Source organism: Diceros bicornis, chromosome 7 (assembly GCF_020826845.1).
Source record: "Diceros bicornis minor isolate mBicDic1 chromosome 7, mDicBic1.mat.cur, whole genome shotgun sequence".
Lineage (NCBI taxonomy): Eukaryota > Metazoa > Chordata > Mammalia > Perissodactyla > Rhinocerotidae > Diceros > Diceros bicornis.
Window position 1 is genome coordinate 59,572,739 of NC_080746.1, and position 18,750 is coordinate 59,591,488.

An 18,750-nucleotide genomic window follows, 5' to 3' on the forward strand; every position below is an offset into this window, starting at 1 on the left:
TCCAACTTCAATGAGAAAAAACAACAGATGCCAACAATGAGATGACACAGATGGTGGAATTATTTGACGAGAATTTTAAAGAGGCCTTCATAAAAATGCTTCAACAGCAATCATGAATATGCTTGAAACACATGAAGAAACAGTAATGCTCAGAAAGGATTTAGGAGGTAAAAAGAAGAGCCAAATAGAAATTTTAGAACTGAAAAATACAATAAAATAATTACTGAATAGGCTCAATAACAGAATGGAGATGACAGAGGAAAGAATAGTGAACTTGAAGACAGAGCAATAGAAATCCACCAACTAAAGAACAGAATAAGAGGGAGTAGACTGAAATAAAAAAATGAACCAAGCCTCAGAGACCTGTCAGATAATAATAAATAATTTAACAATCATATCATTGGAGTGCAGGAAGGAGAGGAGGGAGAGTGTAGGAATTGAAAATTATTCAAGGAAACAATGGCTGAAATCTTCTCAAATTTGGTAAAAGACAAATCTACAGATTCAAGAAGCTGAATCATTCAAAATAGTATAAATCAATGGAAATCCACACCAACACATATCATAATCAAACTTCTGAAAACTAAAGAAAAAAAATCTTGAAAGGAGCAAGAGAAACAGTGCATTATTTATAGGGAACAATGATTCAGATGGGTGGATTTCTTAACAGAAACCAGGGAGGCTAGAAGCAAGTAGCATCACATTTTTCCTGTGCTGAAGAACAAGAAATATTAACCCAGAATTCTATTTCCAGTGGAAATATGCTACAGGAATTAAGGTGAAATGAAGACATTACTAGATGAAGGAAAACTGGGAGAATTTGCTGCCAGAAGGCCAACCCAAAAATGGCTAAAAATAGTTGTTCCAACAGAGAGAAAATGATAAAAGAAGGAAACTTGGGACAACAGGAATGAAGAAAGAACAATGGAAATGATAGTTGTGGATAAATATTATCTTTCTCACTTTGAGTTTTTAAAAGTGACAATTGAAGCAAGAATTATAACATTGCATGATGTGGTTTTTTATGTAGAGGAAAAATTTTACTGAGATCACATAGCAAGTGAATAGAATGGTAAGAAGTTCTAACCCATGTTTCCTGACTTCCTGACCAGGACTCTTTCCACTGCTCATCCAGTGAAAAATGATCTGTTTCCACTATCCCTACTCCAACCCTATTCGCCTTTTTGGGAAGAGAGAAGAGGTGATTGCCAAATCCTGTACATCAACACCCAGGTGATGTGTCCTGGGCATGGCAACCCCCAACCACACTAGTACCAGGCACTTGCTCTTCATTCTTCTGGGCATCCCTGGCCTGGAAGACCAGCACACATGGATCTCTTTCCCCTTCTTTATTTCCTACCTTGTTGCTTTTCTTGGGAATAGCCTCCTTGTTTTCATCGTCATCACTGAGCACAGGCTCCATGAACCCGTGTACCTCTTCCTCTGCATGCTGGCTGTGGCTGACCTCGTCTGTCCACTACCACCGTTTCCAAAGCCCTGGCCATATTCTGGTTCCATCCTGGGGAGATCTCCCTTGATGGCTGTGTCACCAAAATCTTCTTTATTTATCCATGCCACCTTCATTGCTATATCAGGGATTCTGTGGGCCATGGCATTTGACTGCTACGTGGCCATCTGTGACCCACTGCGCTATACCACAGTGCTCTGTCATGCAGTAATCATGAGAGTTGGCCTGGCTGTGGTCCTGAGAAGCTTTTCTGTGATACTCCCAGAGGTGTTCCTGGTGAAGAGACTGCCTTTCTGCCATAGCAATGTGCTACCACATACCTACCATGAGCACATGGCTGTTGCCAAGTTTGCTTGTGCTGATATGCGTGTCAATGTCTGGTATGGCTTGCTTGTCCTTCTCTCAGCTGTAGTGCTAGATGCCTTTCTCATCTTGGTTTCCTACACCCTTATCCTCAATGCTCTCTTCTGCCTTCCTTCCCGATGAGCTTGGCAAAAGGCCCTGCGCACATGGGGCTCCCACTTTGGGGTCATTTCCATGTTCTACTTGCCTGGTATTTTTACGATAATTACCCAGCAGTTTGGGCATCATGTTCCTCTCCATACTCACATCTTTCTGGCCAGTGTCTGCATGAAGCCCCTCGCATGCTGAACCCCATAATTTATGGCGTCAAGACTAGGGAGATTCAAGAGCATGTGGTCAGTACTTTGTTTTCACAGTGGAAACACTGCTGAGTTTGTGTGACTGATCAGGTGATATGTTTACCAACGTAGGCTCTCACATTTTTTTTGCCTACTTTTAGAGACCTATGAACTAAAGTTTCCGCTGACTGTGAACAAAGTGATTTGTCATGACTTTGAAGGATAGATTGCCATGTTACCTTGAGAAGGGTGGTGTTTAGAAAAGAGTATGAGCTTTTGGATCAGAATTAGATCTCAATCCTGGCTTCACCAAAAATGATGTGTTGGGGAAGTAACTTAATCTCTTAGAGACTCTTAGCACATGTGTACGGTCCCAGAAAAATAAGTATATCAAAACCAAATTAAATCATATTGAACAATGAGAATTATTTCCTACAATGAACTTATTTAGGACAGTGAAAACGTCTAGACAGAATATATATTAATTTAATCATGTATACACTTGATAGTAAAAAAACACTTATTTTGAAGTAGAGATGGGACCAACGTAACAGAATAGAGGACAAAAATAAACCCATGCATATAAGGTCCACTAATCTTTGACAAGGGTGTCAAAGAATACAAAAAGAGGAAAGGATAGTCTCTTAAATAAATGGTGTTAGATAAACTGGATGTCCACATGCAAAAGAATATAATTGGACCTTTAGCTTATACCATACACAAAAATTAAGCTGAAATGAATTAAAGACTCAAATGTAAGATCTGAAACCATAGAACTCCTAGAAGAAACCATATGGAAAAGCTCCATGGCATTGGTTTTGGCAATAATTTTTTGGGTATCACACGAAAAGCACAGGCAACAAAAGCAAAATAAACAAGTGGGACTACATCAAGCTAAAGAGCTTCTGCACAGCAAAGGATACCACAAACAAAATGAAAAGGCAACATATGGAATGGGAGAAAATATTTGCAAATCATATGTCCAGTAAGGGGTTAATATCTAAAATATATAAGGAACCCATACAACTCAATAGGAAAAAAACAAATAACCTGATTAAAAAATGGTCCAAGGACCTGAAGAGATATTTCTCAAAAAAGTCATACAAATGGCCAACAGGTACATGAAAAGGCTCTTAACATCACTAGGTATCAGGGAAATGCAAATCAAAACCACAATGAGATCTCGCCTCACATCTGTTAGAATGGCTATTATCAAAAAGAGAGAGATAACAAGTGCTGGCAAGGATGTGGCGAAAAGGGAACCCTTCTGCACTGTCAGTGGGAACGTAAATTGGTGAAGTGACTACGGAAAATAGTCTAGAGGTCTTCAAAAAGTTAAAAATAGAACTGCCATATGATCCAGCAATCTCATTTCTGGGTATATATCTGAAGGAAATGAAATCACTATCTTGAAGAGATTTCTGCACCTCCATGTTCGTTGCAGCAATATTCACAAAAGCCAAGACATGGAAACAACTTATGTGTCCATTGACGGATGAATGGATAAAGAAAATGTGATATATATAACGGAATACTATTAGCTATAAAAAAGAAGGAAATCCTGCCATTTGTGGCAACATGGATTAAGCTTGAGGGCATTATGCTAAGTGAAATAAATCAGACAGATAAAGACACATACTGTATGATTTCACTTATATGTGGAATCTCAAAAAACTGAACTCACAGAAACAGAATAGATTGGTAGTTACCAGAGGTGAGGGGTGGGAGGTGGGGGAAATGGGTGAAGGTGGTCAAAGGGTACAAACTTCTGGTTATAAGATGAATAAGTTCTGGGCATGTAATGTACAGCATGATGACTATAGTTAATAATACCGTATTTTATATTTGAACGTTGCCAAGAGAGTAGATCTTAAAATTTCTCACCACACACACACACAAATATTACTATGTGAGGTGATGGATGCGTTAACTAACTTTATTGTGGTGATCGTCTTGCAATATATATGTACATAAAATCATTATGTTGTACATCTTAAACATAAAATGTTATATGTCAAATATATCTCAAGAAAGCTGTAGAAAAAAAGACAATGTGGTACCTATACACAATGAAATATTAGTCCACCATATAAAGGAAATCTTGCCATTTGTGACAACATGGATTATCCTGGAGGATATTATACTAAGTTAAATAAGCCAGATACAGAAAGACAAATATTGTATGATCTCTCTTATATATGGAATCTAAAGAAGTTGAACTCATAGATGTAGAGAGTAGAACGGTGGTTGCCAGGGCCACAGGGGTGGGGGAAATAGGGAGATATTGGTCGAAGGGTACAAACTTTCAGTTACAAGATGAATAAGCTCTGAGAATCTAATGTACAGCATAGTTACTACAGTTAATATGGAATTATATACTTGAAATTTGGATAGAGAGTTGATCTTAAGTGTTCTCACTCTACACACACAAAAGGTAACTATGTGAGGTGATGGATGTGTTAATTAGCTTGATTGTGGTAATCATTTCACGAAGTATACATATATATTTAAGTGTACACCTTTAATGTAAACAACTTTTATTTGTCAATTATACCACAATAAAGCTCAAAAAAGTTAAAATATAAAAAGGGAGGGGCAGCATAATCTTTAAGTTTCTTGATTATACCTGTATCACACAGCTGTGATAGAAAAAATATAAAGTATAAGCAGGATCTTGAAAATGCATGACAGAGTAAGCAGTGAATCAATCTAACTTCTTTTTGCCTTAGCTTATCTTTAACATTTTGGTGTATTAATTTCTGCCTCTTCTAATTCAAAAGAAGTCGTAGAATCAAATATCACTAAAGTCGACAGAACTCATTTCCATTTTAAAGGACATATTAATCAAAATCGCAATTGGTGCTGGTAGACTCTTCTCTCATTTCTCAGAAGAATTTTTTTTTTTCCCGAGGATGATTTGCCGAGCTGACATCTGTTGCCAACCTTTCTCTACTTTGTATGTGGGTCAACACCACGGCATGGCCTCTGACAAGTGGATTAGGTCTGTGCCAGGGAACCAAACCCGGGCTGCCAAAGCAGAGCGTGCCGAATTCAACCACTAGGTCACTGGGCAGGCCCCATTCAGGAGAATCTTTGTGTGACATGCAGGGGTGTGTCTAAATCACTTGTTAGTAATTATTGGTGGGGATAAAAGTCGAGATACTATGAAATATCTACTACTTAATTTCTTTTGGTGGAGTCCAAGGGGATAGTAGTATGTCATCTACACAATGTACATCTCCGAGTATCAGGGTAACCTCATATGCCAAAGTATTCACATTTTGAGAAGTAAGAGTATTTAAATTTATTATTATAGTAATCCCCTCTCAGCAGTATATCAATTAAAGGGAACAAACCATCATTTACATTGGTCAACCCCAAGGCAGAGACACAGAGAAGCAGAAAAATTAGTTTATTATTTACCCTTCTTTCTAAAAATATTTCTCCATGACCCTAACATGCAGAATCCAACCATTCCCCAGCACATCCCCATTCATATAGGACTGAGTTCTCGTCCATATTCTTCCTCCAGTTTATGACCAAGACACTGGTGGACTTTGCCAATTTGTATTGATTTAGCTCTGTAATGTTGTCAGTTTGCCTGAGGATTCTGTTCTTTTTATTCTTCCTTCAAAGTACCTTCTTTCTGTCCAGTGTTAAGACAGACCATTACTCACCCCTAGATGAACTAGAAACAACTTTTATCAATAAGCTCTTTTCAAGGTCACTTACATCTTTGTACAGTATCTAAATTTCTCATGAAATATTTAGCAGATACGCTAAGGGCTACCTGATATCCTATTTTAGATAAGGAATCAGGGTTCCTGGAAGGATATGGCTCTCTCACAGCCTCCTATTGGCTCAGGTGTAGAGCTTCATTGTTCCAACCTTAAAAACTTAAACTCAAGAAGGTGTTTGCTGTCACTAGGTGATGCTGTTACCTTACTCCTGGCCTTCATACCAATCAGGTTCAATTGGAGAAGCAGAACTAGAAGGAGATAAATATTGAGAGATTTATTGCAAGGGATTTGATTACACAATTGTGGGGGCTGGCAAGGCAAATCCTAAATCTGAGGCAAATCCTAAATCAGGAAGGGCAAGCTGGAACTCTTGGGCAGGAGCTGAGGGTGCTATTCACAGGTGGAGACCTCAGTTCTGCTTTTATGGCCTTTCACTGGATTGTCCTAGATAAGCTGGGTGGGCCTAATTCAGTCTCACTTACTTAAAGAAATGATTATGGACTTTAAAAACATCTACAAAATACCTTCACGGTAACATCTAGATGAGTTTCTGATTGAAAAAATGGGGGCTTATAGCCTAGGCAGGGTGACAGATGAGAAAACCATCACACCATTTAGATTGATATGCTCTTTAACCAACTCCATTATCAACAAGATGTGATTGGGAGATAATGGTGTGAATGGGGGAGGCATAGCAGGCTGGAAATTTAACATAGTGATCTAAGGCACGCATAATTCGCCTTTATTTTTAAAAGTATGGCTATTTTTCTATAGGCAGTGTGGGGCCACTTATGATCAGATGTGCGTATGCTGGAAAGATACTCTTAGATGTGCACAAGAACTATGAGAACAAGGATTGAATGGGATAGACAGAGGCCCAAATTCTTTAGGAAGCCCTTTTGCAAACCATGCAAGATAGATAATAGAGATCTGACCACAGGCCTAGTGAAGGAGAGGAGAAAACAAAAGTTGAGTCACATAAAGAAGGCAGAAAGATGTTTTGGTTGATACAGATGAATTTGGGCCAAATGTCAGTAGTTTGTTTCATGGAGGGAATCACAAAGCAATCTAGGGAAGGAATATTGACATTGAAGGTCATTTGACATAGACTTTCAGTGACCTCCTTGCCAACTGTGCTTGCTGGAACCTGACCCCTCTGGAGACACAAAGGTGGTTCAGAATTCATGGGAAAATGAGGCAGTGTCAGTGGCTGAGAAGGGGTACCAACAGAGGGGGTGTCAGTATCCAGAGAGAGCCATCTACAGTCAGTGGATCCCTACCATCCCATCCTCACTGGACAGAGAGTCAGAGGGGCCATGTTTTTTCCCCTGACGTTGAAAGCAGGACCGAAGACAGGCCACAGAGGTCCAGCAGAGGTCCACCAAAGGCACATTCATAGAAGGTATAGATGAGGGACCCACGGTCAGTGATATTATAGAAAGAGACAGTGCTGGTCTTATAGTCTAGAAAGATCCCAATTTGGCGTGGAGGCACCTGAAGGTGGAGGGGTGTCTGGGGGTTCGTGACAGCCTTATATTTTTGTTTCTTAAACAGCCTAATTGTCCAGAAGCCATTCTTGGGGCTGATCCTAAAATACCCCTTCCTCTTCACCGAGTCTCTACAAACCCCCAGATCCCAGGCCTCTGTTCCTGTCACATCTACCGCCCAATAATGTTTTCCAGAGTTGAAGTGCTGGGCACCCAGGACCATGCGATAAGTATCAAATCTCTCCTTATTTTCAGGCACTTTCTGTCGGGTGGTTCCAAGCATCACTTGTCTCCGATCCTCTGAAAGGACGAGCCACGGATTGGCTGTGTGTGGATCCAGAGTGATGTGTATTGCAAAAAGGGGACCACAGTCAAGCCTGGAGAGTGTGAGGAGTCTGTAACCCTGTGCCTGTGGGGGGATGAGGATGAGGGGTGACCCTGAGCCTCACTGTCTGAGGAAATGACCCCCCAGCCAGCTCTGGCTCTTGCCCTGCCATTTGAGGGAACCACTTTCCCTATCTCCATTCCTGCCCCACCTATTCTGACCTGCCATCTCTTCTGGACCCTGGGACATACTCTGCACCCTTGTTGTCCCTGTTTGCTCCCCAGCAGGCTAGTCCCACACTCCTGGCACTCGTCTTACCTCCATATTTCCTCAGAATCCTCGGCAGCCCGGGCACACAGCACACACTCCTCAGGTCCGGGGAGACAATGTTCAGCTTTTTCAGGTTCCAGGACTCACTCCTGGAGGGAAATAGAGTTAGAGACCCCGTCCCCAACTTCTACCCCATCCTCCCAGAACCCTAACACTATAGCCCTTGAGGATGACTGATAATTTAATTCAATGTAAATTTACAAATGTCTTCTATGTTAGGATCCCTGGCGGAGGGAGGCAAAAAGAGGTAGGATTTAGTTCCTATCCAGGCCTTCCTGGCTACATGGGCCTCTGCAGCATGTGGATACTCTATATCTCCTCTTCAAGCCTCAGGTCACCACACAAGCACTTTCTGTTTCATTCACAGGCAAGGCATCTGAAGTAGGCTGAATCACTTCCCTGAGGTACCTCAAGGAGCCTCACCTATGCCATGGGTCTTACTCAGGACTCTTTCTGGGAGGTTTGTCACTGGTTAAAGTCTTTTTAAAGAAGGAGTCCCAGCAGGCTGTAGACTCAGAACTTCCCAGAATTTGCCTATTTTTCAGAGCTTCGCTTTGTGAAGATGTTCCAGTTCAATTACTTTGGGCAACTCACCAACAGAGGTGTTCATCAATTAGCCTTCTGAGATCAGAAAACATTTTATGGAGGATTGGGTCTTTGAGAATAAGGACAAGTATGGGGAAAACATCAGTGCATGTTTCTCTAAATCAATAACCTTAATCACAGGTACACATGCTTCCTGTTGCACCTCCTCTACCAAAGAAAACCCCTCCTTACCTTTCCAGGACACTTTTCACCACCTGAGGAGAAAAGAGACAGAGAGTAAGTTCTGGAATCACTGGTTTACCATTGAGACTTGAGTCCTGTGGGTGATGCGATGCCCCCCTAAGGTCCATAGGACACTGCTCTAACCCCTTCTTCTCGGCCAAGGCCCAAAAGACATCCTGACCAACTTGGAGCAGAAGGGATGTGTGGAGGCTTGTGGGGTAACCAGAAACCCAGCATGGGTGTGACCTAAAGCAGGGGAAGGATGATAAAGTTAAGAACTCTGACTCAGAAAACAAAGCAGAAAGACCAGATTCTTGGGGAGAGGTGGGGGAAGAGAAGGGAAAGGGGTAAATAGCCCAGCCTGGCTGAGGCCCAGAGACAGTCACAGGGAAAGAATGGCCAAGCCAGGATGCACAGAAACTGCTCTCTCTCTTTTGTGGGCTTGAGTGGTCTGGGAAAGAAAGGCTGGTTAGTTAAAGCTCTGTCCTGTGCTGTAGTTGATGTTGCCCCCTCATGTATGTGAAATCAAATAATTTGAGGGTATTCTGCTGCAGGAGTTAGGAGCCCTCACCTGGGAACTGGCAGGCTCCTAGGCCCAGTCAAATGTGCCTTAGAAAGCTTGACTCCATGTTGGGCAGAAGTGAGATTTAGATAACGAGAAGGAGAGAGCCTGCCAAGTCAAGTCAATCTAGTCAGCTTTGCACAAACCAGAAAGAAATGGCTTCATGACCACATCTGACTGGGAGACAGTGAAAAGGGGTGGGAAAAGCAGAACCATAGAATGTTACAGCAGAGGGGACTTGGAGGCCATCTTGTCCATAGTTTCCCCAAGTGAGGCAGACATATCATGGGCGTATGTGAGGTGACCTCAAGTAGAACATACACCAACGAAGTTTTAAAAAATAGTTATGTACTTATTTTAATCTTAGCTCTAACTTAGTAACTACTTAGCTTTAGTCTCTCATTAAGTCTCAACATCTCTGCGCCTTGGTTTTGTCACCTATGGAGTAGGGACAATAGTGGTACCCAACCACTGCATTGTCATGAGGGATTGAATGCCTGGCATGTAATGTGTGCTATTTAAGAATTTGCAGTTATTATTACTATTGTCATGAAATAAATTAGGAAAAATATCAGTAACATATCAAGACATGATTTTTTGGCTACTATTGCTTATGACAAATTTCCTTTTAATGTAAATTTATTCAAGCAATAGAGTGAGACAATTTAAAGAAAAAGAACATGCTCAAGTCATTTGGGTAGTTCACAGAAGTAGCAGAAAATGTAAAGATGACACATTTATGATTAAAGTTTGGGGAACCCTTGTTGTTTATCCCATTGTCTCCCCCTTGTTTCAAAAACGGAGAAATTAGGGGCTGGCCCGGTGGCGCAAGCAGTTAAGTGCGCGCGCTCCGCTGCGGCGGCCCGGGGTTCGCTGGTTCGGATCCCGGGCGCGCACTGACGCACTGCTTGGTAAGCCATGCTGTGGCGGCGTCCCATATAAAGTGGAGGAAGATGGGCACCGATGTTAGCCCAGGGCCGTCTTCCTCAGCAAAAAAAAGAGGAGGATTGGCGGATGTTAGCTCAGGGCTGATCTCCTCACAAAAAAAAAAAAAAAAAAAAAAAAAAAAAAAACAACGGAGAAATTAGTTCTAGGAAAGGAAAATGACTTAACCTAGGGTTAAGAAGAGAATTGGTGGCAGGGCTGGGGTTGGATTACTCTCTCTTAATTTTTAGTTCAGTGTTTTTAGTTACATTACATTCATGAAAACCTTACCATGGCCCAACACTCACCTAAGAGCCTTCATGGATTCTCTCGTTTAATCCTCACAAAATCATTTGAGATATGTAATATTATAATATCCATTTAACATATGAGAAATCTGATACTCAGAAAGATTAAGGAACTTTCTCCAGGTCATGAACCGGGTAGGTCTTGGAGCAGGCACTACCAGAGAAGTACATTTCTTTTAATTAGTGCATGGAATATTCCTTCCTAAATCTGTGCCTTTCCATGCCTTGAATGCAAACCACTCATGAATCCAAATTCCAGGTTGTTTTATTTAAGAAAATTCCAGACAGGGTTTCTGTTTGCTCTGATGGTAGCCCCAGAGAGATCTGGTTTTCTTCAGTTACTTCTTGAATCTCAGAGTGAGGTCTGTCCCCAGGTCTCACCTGCAGCAGCTCCAGCGCTGAGCCCAGATATGTCCTCTCCAGCTCTGAGATCAGCTCCCACAGGGCCTGGCTCTGCTGGGTCAGCTCGGCCTCTGTCTCCCCCAGGGTTCTCAGCTGTTTCCTCTCTTCCTTCTCCAGCTCCTGCAGTTGTCTCTGTCCCTCTTCAGTCAGGAAGTTCTTCTGCCATATAAACTCTACATGAATCTGCAATTTGTGTGTCTCAACCTTCCTCTTTGGTGTCATTGAAAAGAGAGACACGGTTTTTATCAAAATCTGCCAAGCAAAGGAATGGAGGTGTCCCTACCTATTTCTATTTCCTGTAGACTCACCACTTTGGCTCTCTGGAATAAATACACACAGAGACACACACATACACAATTTGCTGGGGAGGTAGGTGGGTGAGGCTTCTGGGACAAAGAGGGGAATGGGATTGGTGGGGGGCACACTGTAGCTGCCCTACAACCACAGCTGCATCAGCCTGTGGTATCAGAGACCTTCCTCAACCTCTTTCAAAAGCCAGTATCTAGCCAGATGTGCCCCACTGTCTTCATCTCAGTGAGTTACTGAGAGAGTAACACCTGTCCCCACCCCCAGCCACCTCTCAAAACCAGGATCACAAAACCATTCCTAATTCCTGAGGAAAGGGATTCTTGGGATATTCTTTCCCTGTCCTCTCCTGCTAGTGAGTGGACGGTTGCCCGATGACACAGGATGACCCCTTTTGCCACCACATCCAGAATCATCCTTCTCCATTCACAAACGTTCCTCTTATGAGATCGATGGGCCTTGAGCTCCTTCTACTTCTCTGCGATCCCTGACCTCCCCCACCTCCAAATCACCAGTGACGAACAAGCGTTAGTTCTGCATTCTACTTTGGACCAGTGATCTGAACACAATCAAGCAACCACCTGGGCAGACTGGTTTTCCTACCTCAGGCCTTGGTGGTTCCCTTAAGTCTGTTCCTCATAGCCATTGTGTTTTCCCATCAGGCCTAGCCATTGGGCATTTCTCCTGGGACACCTCTGTCCCAGACCACCCATGACTAGTACTGTCATCCCCTAAGACTGGGCTCAAGGAACAGGAGCTTTAGTGTATGGCTTGTCCCTCAACACCTTCTCCTAAGACTCTCAATCTCTGAGTCTGAATGGGAGTTCTCTTTGAGCTACAACATTTTCATTCCCTCTATCAGAAGACAAGGATGGCTGGTTCTTGGAGAGTGAGATATACTGACTCTATCACTCCTCAGGCAGGCAGAACTACAGTTAGGGCTTTCTTGAGTCTAGGACCCTGGTCCCTCCCCAGTCTTCTGATCCAAGATTCCCTTCAGGATGTGATTCTTGTCTTCCAGTCTGCACTCTTTGTTGCAACATCCACTTCCAACTTCTTAGCCAACTTTGATCTTTTCTCAATTTCCCTAATGCCAGCTGGAGCTTCTTCTGCAGAGAAAGATAGCAGGTTAATGCCACCCAGACCAAGAAGTAGGGCAGGTAGGCATGAGGTGTGGTAAGATCATATTGGTTCTTAGAAAAGCCTGAGTGCAGAGAAGGAGGAAGGACTAGAGTCTGATTGGGGTAGGAATTCTGTGGATGGGAAGATTTTGGATAAAGCCTGATGTTTCTTACAAAATAGAGCCACACTGGTAGGGGGCAGGGGTGGGGGTAGTACCCATTCCTAATTAACCAGGAGGCCACAAGGAAACATGATCCTTGCAGCATTTTCCCAGAGCACGTCCTCTGTTCCTGGGGAATGAGAAGGTTGTGCTGAGCTTGCACTTCTCCTCTTAAATGAGAAATGGATGGCGGGAGACACCCTTCCTTTCTCCAACCCCACAACTCCACAGGTGACTCTCTCCCATCCCCAGCTCTGGGGAACAAAGCACTTATCAGGGCCCCATCTCCTTTCTACCTGTTCATGTCTCTGTATTAAGGCCTCACCTGGTACGCCTGAGCAGCTACTTCAATAGGCACCATGTGGTGGTCATGGTGTTTAAGGGACTGGGAACACACCGAGCAAAGGATCTTCCCATCTTCCTTACAGTATGTGAGAAATTTCTTTCCATGCAACCCACACTGCTCCTCCTGTGTACCCTTCTTGTCACCCTGGCTGATTTGTCTAAGTTTGTCCACCAATTGGCTAGCTGCTGATTGGGCCGGAGGTTGCTGAGCATGAAGTTGTGCTGGCACATGGGACAGACGTTGTCTCCATCTTTCCCAACCTCAGAGATGCATTTGTGGCAGAAGCTGTGGCCACATTCAATGCTCACAGGCTCTACTATGGGATCCAGGCAGATAGGGCACGTGACCTGCTCCAACATCATTGGCAAGGGTATGGCTGACTCCACAGCGGAAATGTTCCTATTAAAGCAGCACTGTGGAAATCTTACAGTGGCCTAGTGGGGAGAGGCGAAATGGAAAGACGACGAGAAGGGTTGTGTGAGAAAAACAAAACAATCAAAGGAAAATATGAGGGAGAGTGAACTGGAGGGGGTGAAAACAAGAAAAGACAAGAACATTAACCTGAATAACAAGAGCTTCTGCTCCATGGATCCAGTCAGACAGAAGGGGAAACTGAGTCCCCAAAGAGACAGTGAAATTTGTTGAGAACCTCAGAGATAAAGCTGTTTACAATTCTACTTTCATCATGTCTATCTCTGCTTAAACCCTCAGTGCCCAGGCTTTTCCTGTCCATCTTCTCCCTTCTCAGGCCACCAGTCGTCTACTGTGCTGAGAAGTTAATCACAATAAAAGCAACCATTTACCATGCACCTTTCATGTGCCAGAGAAGGTGCTACAGGCTTTGCATACATCTTCATTAATCTTTGTGATAATCACAGGAGTTATATACATATATATTATATGAATATATACATAAAAATATTTATATTCTTATATATTCTTGTAAGTATACAGTCATGCATCGCTTAATGACAGAGATACATTCTAAGAAATGCTTTCTTAGGCTATTTCTTCATTTTGCAATCAGAGTATACTTACACAAACCTAGATAGGATAGCCTACTACACACCTAGGCTATATAGTACTAATCTTATGGGACCACTGTCATATATGCAGTCCATCATTGACTGAAACATTGTTATGGGGTACACGACTGTATATATGTATCTGCATATATATACACATATTTGTGTGTGTATATATACATATATACACACATACGTATATGCGTATGTGTGTATACACACGGGAACTACAGCTCTTTCCTCAGCTACTCCCTACCTGGTACCTGTCTCCACTTCCTCCAGGGCAGAAACCCACACATTTCCAACATCCTAAGTAACCCTGCCCCTGTCATCCCCAGAGGGGAACTTTTGGGGATGACAGTCTCAAGGACTGCAGAGCTTCTGCACCCTGTGCTCCCCTGACCCCGCTCTGAGCTGTGTCGCCGTCCTGGTTCTCCCAGCTTCACCGGGATCCTCGTCATAGCTCAGGTGCCAGCAGCAGGGAAGCCCTAGCTCCTCCCGGGTGGCTTATGAAGTCCCCTTCACAGCCCAGCCTCCTCCCAGGCAGACCCGCCAGGGCAGGAAGAACTCCTGGGCTTGGGGTGAGCAAGCGCTGCTGAGGAGAAGAGAAAACTGAAACTGAAGGCTCTAGGGGCGGGGACTGTTTAGAAGGGGCTCTTCAGATCTGGGGCAGGGGAGAAAGGTCCCCCAGGGAGGGCTGGGGGAGCTCGGTCTAGCCAGGTTCACTCACCTTTTCAGGGGACTCAGGGGGTGGCAGCTGGCTCCCTATTTCACTTCTGATTTCCCATCAGAACCAAGTCTGAAAGAAAGGGGGCGGAGGAGGAGAGTGGGAGGAGCAATGGGAGGAAGGAAACTGAAGGAGGCAGGGGAGGGAGGGGAGAAGAAGTGGGAGGAGACAAGCAGCAGTTGAGGGACAATGGAAGGTGTCAGAAGCTTCTGATGCCCCAGACTAGGGTTTCCTGGGGCTGGGACTGACAGCTCTGCAGCATTTCGTCCTTGCGTTGCACTCCCTCCCGTGTCCTCATTATCTAATACAGTGAAATATCATATCTACTAGATGGAGCAGTCATGCTCTTTGACGCTTGTCCTCACCCCACACCTACATGCTGTGCCCACCTGTGGGAGCTGCTCTTAAGGAGGTTTGGGTGGAGAGAATGGTGCCTGGAGCTCTCCCTCACATGCCACCATCTGCTTCCTACTTCCAGAAACAGCTCCTTTTCAGGAGACTTGATGTTCTTTTAACATGAGGGAGTGAAAGATTTATTCTGCATGACCCCAAGGCAGGTATCACACCAGTGAGCAGTAAGAAGGGAATTGACATTTACTGAGCACCAGCTGTGCGCTTGTCACTGCGCTAGGGATTTTCTCAGGTTACATTTTATTATTATTATTATTTTTATTTTTATTTTAAAGTGTTGGTAAAATACACATAACATAAAATTTACCGTCTTAGCCATATTGAAGTGTATAGTTCAGTAGCATTAAATACATTCACATTGTTGTGCAACCATCACCACCATCCATTCACAGAACTTTTTTCATCCTGCTAACTGAAACTCTGTTACCCATTAAACAATAACTCCCTATTCCTCCCACCTCTTTGCCCCTGGCACCACCACTCTATTTTCTGTCTCTGAATTTGACTACTCTAGGTGCCTCATATAAGGGGCGTCATACAGTATTTATCCTTTTGTGACTGGCTTATTTCTCTTAACATAACATCCTGAAGTTTCATCCATGTTGTAGCATGTGACAGGATTTCCTTCATTTTAAGGCTGAATAATATTCCATTGTATGTATATACATTTTATGTATCCATTCGTCTGTTGATGGACCCTTGGGTGGCTTTCACCTTTTGGCTATTGTGAATAATGCTGCCATGTCAAGTTATATTATTTAAACCACAAAACAATTTAGCAATTTAGGGGTTATTAAGTTCATATTACAGGAGAGGACACTGAGGCTGAATGGAGTGAAGTGATGTTTGAAGTGACATAGTAAGCACAGCTGCATGAGAGTTAAAGGTCCAGGGAAGACACTCATTTTAGTGACAGCCCAGAGATAACAGGCTGCCCTGTCAGTTCAACAGAGGCTGTAGGGACAGCTGGTAGTGATGTGGTCACAAGCTGTAGAGGAGAAAAGAAAAAAGAGGAAGGCTGAGAAGCCTAGACGAATTCTCAATTCTTTCAAACTCACACATTGTCTTTTTATTTTTTTTGTCCCTGTATAGCTTAAAGTAAAAACATCCGTTGAACTTTGCTTGATATTTTCTACAGATTTAGGAAAGCTAAAAACACTTCATGTTTCTTTGAAATCTCCAGTTCTGTTTTTAAGAGAATTTGCTTAGTGAGAGGCTATCAGGTGGCATCTCACGTCCAAATGGTGTCACTGTACTCAGATTTGTTTCTGAGAACGTAGTCCCAGAAAGCAAACTCGAAACAGAAAAAGAAAAAAAGCAGAGGAAGAAGAGACTTGTGTGTGAATCTGCAGACACTCAGAAAATGACTCTTCTTCACATCACTGTAGACCCTGTGTTGTTTCCTACTGGCATGGAGTAAGCCACTGTTGAAAGGGTAGAAAAGAGCATGGGTCTCATGTCAGAGCAGCCATGGTATCGATGTTAACATTGTTATTTACTAGCTACGTGCCATACTTCTGAGTTCAATTTACTCATCTATTAAATAGGGATATTATTACGTACACCACAGGGTTGCTTTGGTACATGTTCAATCATATGCATACAGATCAATTAATACAAAATATGCATAGCTACGACAGTCCCCAACTTGGTAATTGGCTGTAAGATCAAAGTGGCCACTCATTCCAAATTCCCCTCACTCACTGCCAGTACTTTAGTACTTCAGTGTTCTTTTCCTGGTGAGGAGACACAAATCTTCATTCCTGAAGGATGAGTGTCCTTAATGTTCCTGTGTTTAATGCGCTGGCCATTATTACCAGACAATGATAACTAGGATCTCTCCAATGTATAATTTGGTTTTAGGCATAGTCCTCCCTGCGCCCATTGTGTGCCAGCAACCCAAGTTCTCCTTGGTATTGGGGTAAGTCATTCCACCCAGTATAGAAACCACATCTTTTGCCTATTTCTTCAGTGGCTTAAGATGCCTGAAATGGCCAGGAGATAGTTGCACATTCCAATTTATTAGAACCAAGTTGGCTTACTCTGGTGGACGGGCTTCTCTCTTCTTTACTAGACCCTCCAAACAGAGCTAAGTCCTATGTTGGGTTGGAAAGAAAATGTTCTGTGAATTAGTGACTAGTTTGATGGTAACAGGGGCCACATTCACCTCCCCTCTTGATTCTCTGAAGAGTGTGTGTATACTAGATATGAAAAAAAATGCCACCAATATTAGTGTTGCTGATTTTAAGTGTGTACCAGATTTATGGGACAACCTTCCTATCTCATAGGGTGGGGTTTCCAAACTGGTGCTGTACCTGAGTCTTCAGCAGGGCATCTCATAATTTTTTGGCCAACTTTTCCTGGCTGATGACACAGAATGTAAGACCAGTGCATTCCACAGGGAAATCCCATTATCAGAATTCTTGGATTGTAAAATCAGTTCCTTGGTTGCGAGTGAGGTTCTTGGGATCCCCTATGGTGCAATTTTAAAAATGGTGGTGGTGGCATTGTAGAAGCAATGTAGGAAGCAAAACATATCTGTGTCTGGAATAGTACCTATTTTGTGAGGACAAATTGCTGTTGGTTCAATGTAACTAATGTGCCATTAGAAGACTGTCTAGACCCTTGTAGAAATAGTGAAAATCAGGCTCGGAGTTGGCCTTTATGGACAAGTGTCCATAGCAGTAGGGATAGAGGCTCTTCCTGAGCATATATTTCCCCTCACTAAGGCTTATCTGTTTGCCACTACTGATATGGACACTTGTACATGATCTCATTGAACAAGGGGACTGGGGCAGGGGCTGATCACCATCCACAGGATGGGTCATCTGATCTACCTGAGTATTAAGTGCCTTCTCTGCATGTGTGTTCTCTGGTGGGTATTCACACAGGACAAAAACATTTTCACACTCTAGACCCTTTCCTAGAAGTTCAAGACATAGTTCTACCCATAACTCTTAGTTACTAATCTTTTAGTCTTGTTCATTTTCAGCCTCTGACCCACAGACTAACCTGTTAGACACAGTCAAGATGGTATATACGTAATCTACATCAATTCATCTTTCATCAAAGTGGACAACTGCTTGCTTCAAGTTCTGTCCATTGGGAAGATTTTCCCTCAGCCTCGCTTTCAGGATATATGTATTGGACAATAATCTTGTGCACACCTCAGATTCTCTTGAATCCCTCTGATTCTTTTAGTCATAACCCTACCAGTGTGGGTCACCACTCCATACACATACTTTCAGATTTGCAGGAAAAATCACACTGCAGGGTATGGGATCCAGGTGTCTGAGCAGCAGTTATAGGCATGACATAAGGAAAAATTGCAGAGAGTTAGTTGCCCATGAGGGAAACATTGACCAATGGGAAAATGAGAGAGTGGGACAAATAAACTCCCCTCCTTTCTCTCTTGTAGACCACTTCAAGGGATATTAGTCCTTGCAGTTCTACTGATGAGCAAACCCACTGGCTGAGGGATCTGCTGTGTCTTTTTGAAACTCATTGTGAATCATTACCCAGTGTGAGAATGCATTGCATTGTGTTGCAGTTTTTCCTTGCCTCACTTCCCTTTCCTGTAACTCTCATTACCTCACTTCTCTTTTTTCTTATTCTCATTGCCAACTGAGTAAAGATCACTAATTTAATCTTACCTCAGGCTCATCTAGGGGACCTGGTCAACCTTCCTCCAATATCTG

General features: G+C 43.0%; 2 pseudogenes; one reads left to right on the plus strand and one right to left on the minus strand.

Moving 5' to 3' along the window:
- The first annotated feature begins 1,233 nt into the window (after positions 1-1,233).
- On the plus strand, positions 1,234-2,202 carry LOC131408700 (olfactory receptor 52B4-like; annotated as a pseudogene).
- Positions 2,203-6,103: 3,901 nt separating this feature from the next.
- LOC131409017 (E3 ubiquitin-protein ligase TRIM21-like) lies at positions 6,104-14,375 on the minus strand (annotated as a pseudogene).
- Positions 14,376-18,750: the final 4,375 nt, after the last annotated feature.